This window comes from Diceros bicornis, chromosome 3 (genome assembly GCF_020826845.1).
Source record: "Diceros bicornis minor isolate mBicDic1 chromosome 3, mDicBic1.mat.cur, whole genome shotgun sequence".
Classification (NCBI taxonomy): Eukaryota; Metazoa; Chordata; class Mammalia; order Perissodactyla; family Rhinocerotidae; genus Diceros; species Diceros bicornis.
Window position 1 is genome coordinate 34125853 of NC_080742.1, and position 11337 is coordinate 34137189.

An 11337-nucleotide genomic window follows, 5' to 3' on the forward strand; every position below is an offset into this window, starting at 1 on the left:
AATTCACAGAGCATCACATCGTATCTCTAATTTTCACAAAATCCTATAAACTAAATAACGATCTCCTTTTACAGATAAGGAATTTAAGATTCCGAGAGATTAAATTATTTATGTACCGAAACATGGCTTGGGGGTGGTAGCGCCATCAATTGATTTCAGGATCCAAAGTTGATGCTCTTTCCTTTACATCCTATAAGCCTGGACTATGGAAGGGAAAAACAGTGACTGGACACAAGGGAAATTCTGTCAGTAGGATTGGCAGGATTTGTTTACTGCTTGGATTTGGAGTATGAAGAAAGAGGAGGAACTGAACAAGACTTCAGGGTTCACAGCAGAAACAGTGCTCATTTATTATGCAGAAAGAGATTCAATAGTGTAGTCAGTGCTTAGAAAATCATAGGTGAGCCAGAAAAGTGGAATGTAGCCTAGGTCTCTACAAATAATTCCCAGATCCCACATCTGATGTACTAGGAGACTTACTACTGTAGAGGTCACCACTAGAATTATTGAGCTGAAAGACATCCCACCATATAGACTAGTTCCTGCCAACAGTGCTGCCTCAACTGTGGCTGGGCACCAGAACCCAGAGCCTGGCTGCTGCAACCACCACAATTCCTTGTCAATATCCAAAAAGCTAGAGCATGGACATGAAAGTATGGCTGCAGAACCTCATGTCTCTATACCCTTGATCAGAAGAATAATATAGCCAAAAAGGCAGCCCTCCCAAACTTGGATGTGTGCCTCCAATTGGCAGAACCTAATTGGTATTCTGAGCCATGGCTGTGAAGGAATCTGAGAAATGTTTTAGTGTTCCAATCTTTGCAGTTACATGAAAAAAAAAAAAAAAGGCACACTAAAAGGAAGGTAGAAGGAGGATGAGCAAGTCAAACCATAATACCCTCTAGAGATCTCTAATCCACAGCTCTGAGGAGATGAAGGTGCCCTTTAGTGAAATTGGAAACATAGTAAGAATTTTGAAAGGGTTGATAATGAACTCAGCATATGAATTCTCAGTATGACACACAACGAAGATGCTAATCAATGATTAGGAATTCCGGGATGGAGCTTTAGATTGGGAGACATCAACACATGGATACAACGCCAAACCATACCTGTGGCTGAAATTGACCAAATTTAGGATGTACTGGGGGAAAACAACAGTACTGGCTGTTTTAGTCTTGAACTTTTAGTTCTAGAACTAAATGAAAAATTAGTTCCTGGGAAAGGTTTGGTTAATCAATGCCTACTTTCTGCCCAGAAGTTGATGACAATTCCTTTAAAAAGGTAAAATACCTTTTATCAGAAAATTAGTAAGGCATGAATACAACAAATCTTGGAAAAATACAGTGAGAACTTCAGAGTGAGTCTTTTGTGAAGATAAGATACTATGATATAGCAATCCTATTAAAAATAATGCGTTGCACATGATGATTTCTATCTTAATTTAAATTTTTAAAAATCAAAATAAAATGTATACTTGGTATCAAGTTAAATGATACAGATTGCTAAAGATGAAAAGCAATAGTCTCTCTCCCGCTCCCTCTCCACCCTAGATTCACTCTGTATTATGTATGAATCCAAATAGCAGTGGCTTAAGCAATTAAGACGTTTAATTATCATATCTACAAGTAGTGTGAAGGTAAGCAGTGCAGAAGGCTAAATTTTCTAAGTCCTTACTTATCTGAAAATGCCTTTATTCACTCTCATCCTTGATTGCTATAAAGTCATTTTGTGCCCTCAGAATGTATTACTCTGTTGCTTCAGAGAGTTGGCATGGGAATTTAGCCACATAGACTAATTTTTGAGAAGCTCCCATTCAGAGGGCTGGCTAGTTGATATGCCATGAGCATGTCTGTGGTTAGATGTGTCTAGACTTATAGCTGTTTCTTGTTACATTATGTCTGGTTGGACTTATTAATAGCAAAAGCTATAAAGAACATCTGGGTATAAAAGTAGGAGGCTGTTCTTATAAATATGCTGACCTCCCACTCCTATGAGACCTCCTGCTAATACTTTGTTTGCTAACGGCAAGTCTGAGGAGGGCAAAGGAACCATGGGGAGTATATCAGGAAGCAGACTCCTCTGCTCTTATCCTTATAAAATAGGCCACATTGTTGCTTATTTTACAATAACACTGTCTCTTGCTTATCAAAAAGAGATGGGCAAGGGGCCGGCCCGTGGCCTAATGGTTAAGTTCCGCATGATTCCCTTTGGCGGCCCCGGGTTTGGTTCCCGGACGTGGACCTACAACATTCTTCAGTGGCCATGCTGTGGCAGCAACCCACATACAAAATAGAGGAAGACTGGCACAGATGTTAGCTCAGGGACAATCTTCTTCAGGGGGAAAAAAAAAGAGATGGGCAAGTTTTCGGTATAGTACAAAGCCTTGTTTTTTAAGACACCAATGACAATATGATTCTCATTCTTTTGTTGATTTCTTTCTTCTCTCTGGAAAAGTTTTTTACTTTCTTCTCTTTATTTTGGCAGTCTGACATTCATGAGGATGCATGTAGGTTTTTAAAAAATCATTATTTACTGAATTTGGCACTCTGTGGGCCTCCTTTCTGGCCAGTAAAGTTTCTTCTATTATTTTTATGTATTATATTAATATGTTTATATTAACTTCTTCCACTCTATTTTCCCCATTCACTCTATTAGTCCAATGGTAGACCTTCTGGTTTTATCTTCTATGTATCTTTTCTTTTATCTCGTATTTTGTATATCTTTATCCTCTTGATCTGTGTTTGGGAGATATTCTCAGCTTTATTTTCCAGTCCTTATTGATTTTTTTTTCTTTACTAGAGCAATTATTTTAATTTTTAATAGTTCTTCCTTGTTTTGTAATTAGTTCTTTTTCTTAGTATCTTGTTCTTGCTTTGTGGATAAAATACCTTCTCAATTTTCTCTACCTTTTTAAGAGCTTTTTTCTTTAAGTTCTCTTTTGTTTCCATAATTATCTATTATATGCAAGGTAAATAGTTTGGATTTTTTTCTCTCATGCAGCTGTTTTTTCCTCTATGTCTGGTGATTTGAGGTTATTAATATTTAAGAAAGCAAGACTGGGTAGCTAGGTCTGACAAGCTGTGTGTGTGTGTGCGTAGGGGAGTTGTCAGTCAGCAGCTTTGTTTTAAGGTGAGCAGCCCAGGAGAGAGCTAGGTGTGAATTCTCTGATTTGAGATTGGGGGCAAACTACACTGCCCTTTCTTTACTTACAGGATGTTATGGACTGAATGTTTGTGTCCCATCCAAATTCATGTGTTGAAATCCTAATTCCTAATGCAATGATATTAGGATGTGAGGCCTTTGGGAGATGATTAGATCATGAGGGTGGAGTCCTCATGAATGGGATTAGTGCCCTTATAAAACAGACTCCAGAGAGCTCTTTTTCTCTTTCTGCCATGTAAGAATATCACAACAAGGCAGCCATCTATGAACCAGTAGGTGAGCTCTTACCAGACACTGAATCTGCTAGGGCCTTGATGCCTTGATCTTGGCCTTCCCAGTTCTCAGAACTGTGAGAAATAAATGTTTGTTGTTTAAGCCACCCAGTCTATGATATTTTTGTTATAGAAGCCTGGACAGACTAAGACATGGGGACAGGTCCAGTTTGAGTCCTGACTCCTCTTCCTAGTAGCTTTGTGACTTAGAGCAAAGTACTGACCTTTCCTAAAGGGCAAAACTATTTTACAGAGAGGAGCTTCAACGTCTATGTTCCAATATCCGTCTACTGTACCTGAATCAAGGCTAGATACATGGTTAAAGTTCACCACTCTCTCCTTTGGTCTCCCAATGTACTCCCTTGCAAAATTTACATATACTTTTCTATCTCCATCTACTCAGCTCATAAAGATCTTGAGGGCAGGAAGCCAGTCTTGTCTTCTTATTTCTTCAATTAACATAATGCTTGTACATAGTAGAAAGTCAACAAATGTTTGTTGAATTAATGAATCTCAATAAATACTGATTTCAGAGACCTTAAGTTATGGAACTGTGGGAACTCAATCTCAAATTCCTTAAGTTTCTTTTTGTTAAAACCCCAACCACACTCTAAATATCATGCTGTATGACTTCTATGGAGGAAGGGAAGGTTCCTAATGATTAGTAGTGATAATGGAGTAATGGGGTTAAAAATTATTAGCTAATATCTATTCATCCTAAGATATTCTCCAAAACTATCTCTAGGTTGGTCAAAATAGTGACTCCAATGCTGGAAAGAAATATAATTTATTTTAATTACATTGTTTTCCTGGGGTGGACTGTGTCTATCTCACTGATTACCACTGTAGCATATGTGTTCACATGTTCCACAGAGGCTATTTTATGTGTTTTGTTCATCTCTTTTGCTTTTGTGATTTTGATTTACTTATATTCCAACTGCTGGTCATCCATCGTCAGCAATTAAGCCAGGCAAGAATTAATCACTGAGAAATTATTTATGGAGAATAGACCTAATATTAGGCAGAATTAATCATAAAAGTTTTTCCTCAGGGTTCAACTGTGAGCTGAATTGTTACACTTTCCATAAAGCTGTGTGTTGTTCAGTTCCTTTTTCGGAGCTATATATCACCCCAGTACAATTCTGTTTCAATGACTCACAGTTTCCTAGGACTCTGGTGGTAACAGTGTTATTCCAATAGCCAGAGATGCATTGGTCAAATCCTTCTTCCCATATTTTAATTCAGTTATTATCAGATATTTTTCCACTAGTTGATTCATGTTTAATTTACTATCTCCATATAAGAAAAGAAAACTTCATATAGATGTAAATATATCATGCTAACATGTAGAATGTAGAAATTGAGGTTAAGTTCATCTCAGCTGTGAATCTCAATTAATCTTCTTTACATGTCCATTGCCACCTCTCTGGATCAGGTTCTTATTATATTGTTTGGATTATTACAATATGATCTTAACCAACTGGTATGTCTATCTTAGTTTTGCTTGATCCTAGTTCTTCCCCTACTGTAACGGGAAGGGTGAGGGGCTGGAGGTTGAATCAATTTCCAACGGCCAATGACTTAGTCAATCATGATTATGTAATGAAACCTCCATAAAAACCCAAAAGGACAGCTAGTCGGCTTTTTTTTCCTGAGAGCTTCCACATTGGGGAACCAGAATGTGCCACTGTGGAGGCCCCAAGCTCCGCAAGGACAGAAGCTCCTTTGTTCAGGACCTCAGCCTATGCACCTTTTCATCTGGCTGTTTATTTGTATCCTTCAATATCCTTTGTCATAAATCTGTAATCCAGTGAGTGAACAGGTTTTCTGGAGTTCTGTGAGCCATTCTAGCAAATTAATCAAACTCAAGGAGTGGGTCCTGGGAATCTCTGATTTATAGCCAATCTAGCTTGTGACTGTCATGTGAATTGGAGGGCGGTCTTGTGAGACTGAACCCTTTACCTGTGGAATCTGATTCTGTCTCCAGGCAGACAGTGTGAGAATTGAGTTGAATTCTTGGACACCTTGCTAGTGTCAGAGAACTGCTTGTTGGTGTGGGGAAGCCTACACACACACACACACACACACACACACGCAAGCATGCACGCACGTGCACACACACACATTGGAATTGGGTCCAGGAATCCTTTGCAATAGGAAACACTGCAAACTAGAGTCCACTGCTGCTGTTGGGGTGAAGAATTTTGGCTGGGGAACACTGACAAGGACCAAAAGCAGAGCGGTAGGAACAAGTCCCTTGTCTTCCTCCAGCCCTCCTCCAGAACCTTTAGTGTTCCCTAATGACGAGCCTAACAGGTAGCCACTTAGAAAAGTGGAAATGGAATTTGTAGAATCCCAGCCCCAGCATCACAAAGAGAGTATAGAAGGTTGGCTATAAGCAGAAAGACATAGCTTCCCCACAAGCATGTCATGGAAGAACACAGGTCTATCAATAATTAAGATAATTCTCAAAATGAAGAGTAAAGGTGAGGGACTTGCCCTCTCAGATTTTAAAACGTAACAAAAAAAAAGTTATAAAAAGAGTTTGGAGTTAACATGAGATTAGAAAAATAGATCAAGGGGATAGAATAGATAGCCCAGAGACAATCCTTATACATGGGCAATCTTGATATTATGATAGAGGTGGCTTCATATATTAATCAGGAAATGATTTTCATTATCCCACTGCACTGGAAAAACCAGATTGCTTTATTATTTTATAGAAAAGAATATACTAGGTAAAACCTAGGTATTTTAAAACATGAAAGGTAAGATTACAAAGCTTATGAAAGAAAATGTAGGGGAGTATCTTGGTGACATGTGATTGAGAAAGGATTGTTTAAACCAGACCTCAAAACACAAACCATATGGCTGAAACTTGGATTTCGGTTATGTGAGGTCACGTAGGCATAATTAAGAAATGAGAGGGAGAAGATATTTGCAACATCTAAAACTGAAAAGAAATAAACATCATTCTAGAATGTACAAGGAACTCCAATAAATCAAGGGAAGAAAAGAGAAAATCTAATTAAAAATGGGCAATACATATGAATAAGTCTTTTGTAGGAGGGGAAACTGAAATGGAAAAATATATTGGTGATGTCATTTAAAACTTATGTGAAGGTTAACAGGAATGTATTTCATGAGCTATTCTACTCCCCTGCAATAAAGAAAAAAAATAAACAATGTCCCCTAACTTTCAATAATTCTTTCAGGCTTAAAATTAAAGATTACATTGCAGGTTTTTAAACTGCAGAAAGTTTTGACATGATTTATTAACTTTTTGCATCAAATAAAGCAAAAATATAGTTAAATTCCCTCACCACCTTGCTTCAGTTGGCTTAATCAACTCAAAGCTCTTTATTGACTTTAGTTTCCTGATCCAGTCAAAATAAGGCCTTTCAGGGCACACCATCTATTTGAAGCTTTTGTAGGTCCAAAATACTGTATTTTCGTCATTCTTAATAATATTTTAATTTCACACTTGTCCTAAGAAAAGAGATGTTTGTAAGTGTGTGCATGGCTGTGTGTGTGTGACACTTGATATCCAACAAATTGACCAAAGTTATAAAATTGGATAATATGGAGTGTTGGTGAGGATGTGGAGAAGTAAGACTCTTCACGCATTGCTGATGGAACCTTAAACTGGCACAGCATTTCTGGAGATTGGTGAAATTGAATACGCATTGACACTTTGAACCCCTCCCCCCATCCCACTCCTGGGTATATGAGACATGAACAGGGATATTTATCACAGCACTGCCTACGACAGCAGGGAGTTAAAGGCATTGCAGTTGTCCATCACCAGGGAAACAGGTTAGTGTGCTCTGGAAGATGCAAGTGAGGAGTGCCCTGCATCAGTCAGAAGTAATAAACCAGAGGTACACCATGCGGCAACATGGATGGGTATTACAAACAGTACTAAGTAAAAAAAAAGTAAGAAAAAATGATCTCTATGGTGCAAAGCATTCATATAGATCAAGAAAGAGAACAATCTACATAGCACAAAAGAATAATCTCTATTTTATATTTATGCAAGATTCAGTTACACACACTAAATGGGGATATGTATCTATTCCTATCTATCGCATCTATTTTTATATATCTCTGTATAAAATGCTATATACAGTATATATATTTATTCACAGATACATACATTTCCAAAAATACGTATAACCACATTGGAGCCATAATCAATGGGAGAAGGAAATGGGAGTGGGATGGAGTATGATGGAGGAAAAATAATAAAATAAGATAAAACAAGTAAGAAACAGACCAAAGCTGGAAAGTATGCCCCCCCAAATGACAAGTATGATAACACAAAGCTCTCTACTTGAGGAGAAGGAGGAGAAGAGAAGAAAAGAGAGGAGAAGAGCTACACTTCTGCTCAAAATCTTTGGCTCCAGAGTGTGAACCGGATAATATCTATACTTTTTAGTCAAGTGTTAAACGCCTTCTGGCATCTGTTCCAAACTTAATTTTCTATCTTTTCTTGCCTCACTGTTCACTTCATCCCACTAAAGTGGACTGCTCACTGCTCTGAGTAGTACCTAGTCCTTCTTGGAGAGTATTGCTCACAGTAGCTGCCATGTGTTAAATGTCTATTGTGTGCCTGGAATTGGACTAGGAGCTTTAACAAGCAGATGTCATTGACTCTCCAAACATTCCAAGGGGGGAGGCATCGCTGCCCCAGTTCTAAAGATTCTAAGGTAAATGGAGGCTCTGAGAGCCTGGTTGCACTCAGGAGGCTTGTATTATTCCTGCCAACTAGAACACCGTATTATCCCCTTACTTTCCGCTATTTCCGCATGTCACGATCATATTTATCTTCCAAATCCTTCACAAGTGCTAACTCTGCTGTGAAGCTTTTCCTGATGACTCCAAGCAGATGTGCTTTCTCCTTTTGTGAACTGCCATGTTATTTGTTACATAACTGCCACGACCTCGCCACACTCCACCTAATATAATTTTGCATGGACTTATCTTGACTTTTAGATTGTAAACTCTCAAGGACAGAAACTGTATCTGGTTCATTTTCCTTTTGAGGCTTTACACATTTTTTTGTGGGGGAGGGTGTCAAATTTAAGTGAAGAGTGGTTTGGAATCTGGACATATGTCAATGGAGGCATTCAGTCTCAGAGTCTATGAAGGCAGGGGGCGTGGTTACCCAGTGATCATGCACCCAGGAAACTCTGGGAAGTTGGGTCAGCAGTTTAGGGGCTGTCTGTGGCTATAACTTCAGGTGCACCAGGAAGAATCCACAGCAAGAATCCACATGACCCCATCAGCTGCCTGATACTGGATATTTTACTAATAGACTTATGTTCCAATATTAGAACTCAGGTTCAAAATCCCATCACCCCTGACAGAGAGAACACAAGGCTTTACTACTGAGGTGACAATGACTGATATCAGATCTTCCTGAAAGTCAGGTTTTGAAAGAGGGTGAATATGTTTCCACGTGTGGGTGCACTAGGATGAAATGGGGCAAACTGTGGAGAGGAGAGAAAAGGGAGGAGGAAATTGGATTTCTGTAGGCAAAATATACATACTTCACTATCTTGTAGAGGAGGGTTGAGATTTGGGCAAGCAATGTAGAGCCTTCTGTAGAAGGAGAATCATAGGCCTAGACTAGCAATCCAAAGGTCCACTCCTCTCTTTAAGAAGTCATTTGATTAATTTTGGAGTTTTAGAGGGATCAATAAATACCATTCCTGTCTTTTCTCATCTGAATTCAGAACCAAGTGAGAAGTGGACACACAGGAATAGGTAGAGGTTGAAATTACTTGTTTTATTACTGATAAAAGCTGAATTGAAGACTATCCCTTAGATATGTGACAGCTAACACCTTCTGCCCCTGAGTTAGACACATGTATCCCTCCCTCTGAGTCGCTGGCACATGTAGACACTAGTAGGCTCCCTCAGAGGGGCAGAGCCCATCCCTCTGAATGTACTATACGGTGGTGGAAAATGCATGTGTCCTGAAGGCAGGCTGGCTTCCAAAGAAAAGGCAGAAGCTGCTGGGCCAAATGTTTCCATTCATTCTTCCAAATTGACCAATCAGATACACCATTCCTGTTTATCTAGGACAGATGAAGCCGTGGGGAGAGGCCAGGAAAATTCCTCCACTTGGACACATGAAAGGAGAGGAAAGGAAGATACCTACTCCCAAACCCACACCCAACAATTAATATCAGTCAAACACAGACTCCTCCATTTCTTCTTCTCTTCTACTTTCCACCACATTTTTTCTACATGACATGGTAGTGACTTCACCAGCTGAGGATATAATACATTATTATTATTGACATAAGACACAATTTTTTCTCCTAAGTAGTTTATAATTTTTAACAATGATAAAATGGAAAAATACGGTTATAACAAACAGAGCTATTCTTTAGAACCTTACTGAACATCTGTGCTAGTAATCAATTTATTGCCTCTCAGCTCTAATTTCACCCTCCATTTTCTGCTCTGTAACAATGGGCCCTGAAAATATTTCTCCCTTGCCAGTTGGCATGATGTCAAGCTTTGTCAGAAGAGAGTCCCAGAAGGACACTGGAGGAGAAAGGAGTTTTTCTCTTCCCGGCAGCAGGGTGCTCCTCCAGGCAGGTCCCGGTAGTGGGTACATTTCTGCAGCCCCAGGCTCCAGCAGCAGCCAGTGACCAGCAGCACATGGAACTCCTCTGCAGACATCTTCCCCTGGCATCTTCCCAGAAGGCTTCGCAGCAGAGCACTACCAGCCTGGCGATCCCTTGTGTACGGCTTTCCCCACACGTCCTCAAGAAACACAGCTGCAGGGGCCTTCTCTGCCATCCAGTGAACCTTGCTGTGCTCTCTCCAGTGAGGTCTGGATCCCTGGTGGGGACCTCTTCCAGATCTGGCCCTTCCTTGGATTCTGTATCTCAGCCCCAGGGCAGTGGTCGTTCCTGTAACTGCTCTTTCTCTTTACTCCTTATTAGTCAATCCGCTATTTCTTCAACCTCTGGTTACAGTCAATAATTCTTTATATTGGACTTTATATTAAACTTTGCCTATTCAAATTACTCTGTGGTTTCTGTCTCCGGATTGGACCCTGACCGATATAACTATTAAATAGTAATTTTAACGCTATGTTCTGGAGCATGATAATTAAGAAGAAAAACATCACCTTTAATATTTGATAAGCAGCTCATTTTTCACAATTGTTTCTGAACTCTGAGAAAGACAATTCAAAGCAATCTTTTCCATATGTATTTTATGTTAAGCCACTTAAGTCTATAACAAAAAAACATTTCTCCAAACTCTCAAAAGGTTTTGTGTATGAGATGAAAATATGATTTGGTAGTGTCACCAATTTGCAAATGCTTCACTAAAAGTGTTTCTGAAAGATGCTAAAGCTATGTCTTTAAAACCAGTGATAGGGATTTAATTTTAATCTGCTTGAAAAATTGCCTAAATAGCTAAAAATGGCTTATCTCAAATGCTTCTCACCTTGAGAATCTTTGCCTATTTGTGGCTAAAAACCTCAACAGAAGCATAGGTAGCACTGCTGTACGTGGTAAGTGAGACTCTGCAGAACTTCCAAATGTTATCATGATAATCTGAGTAGTGCCTGAGTAACTTTCTTGTTGGCTGGAAGTCTGTGAAATTCAGTTTCATTCTCAGTAAATTTGGTTCAAAGAAAGCTTAGAATTATCATGAATGATTTTCTAGATTTCATGGATATGTCCTCAAATGCTATTATAGGTTCCAAAAAAGAACACATATTTGAACGTTATTTTTATTGATGGAACAAACCAAGACCGGAATTTGATGTAACGCTCAAGTGGTAGCAAGTCCAGAGGTCTGGATCCCAGCCTTAACTCTGCAACAAACTGGTTGTATGACCTTTGACTGTTATTGGAACCTCTCCAGGCCT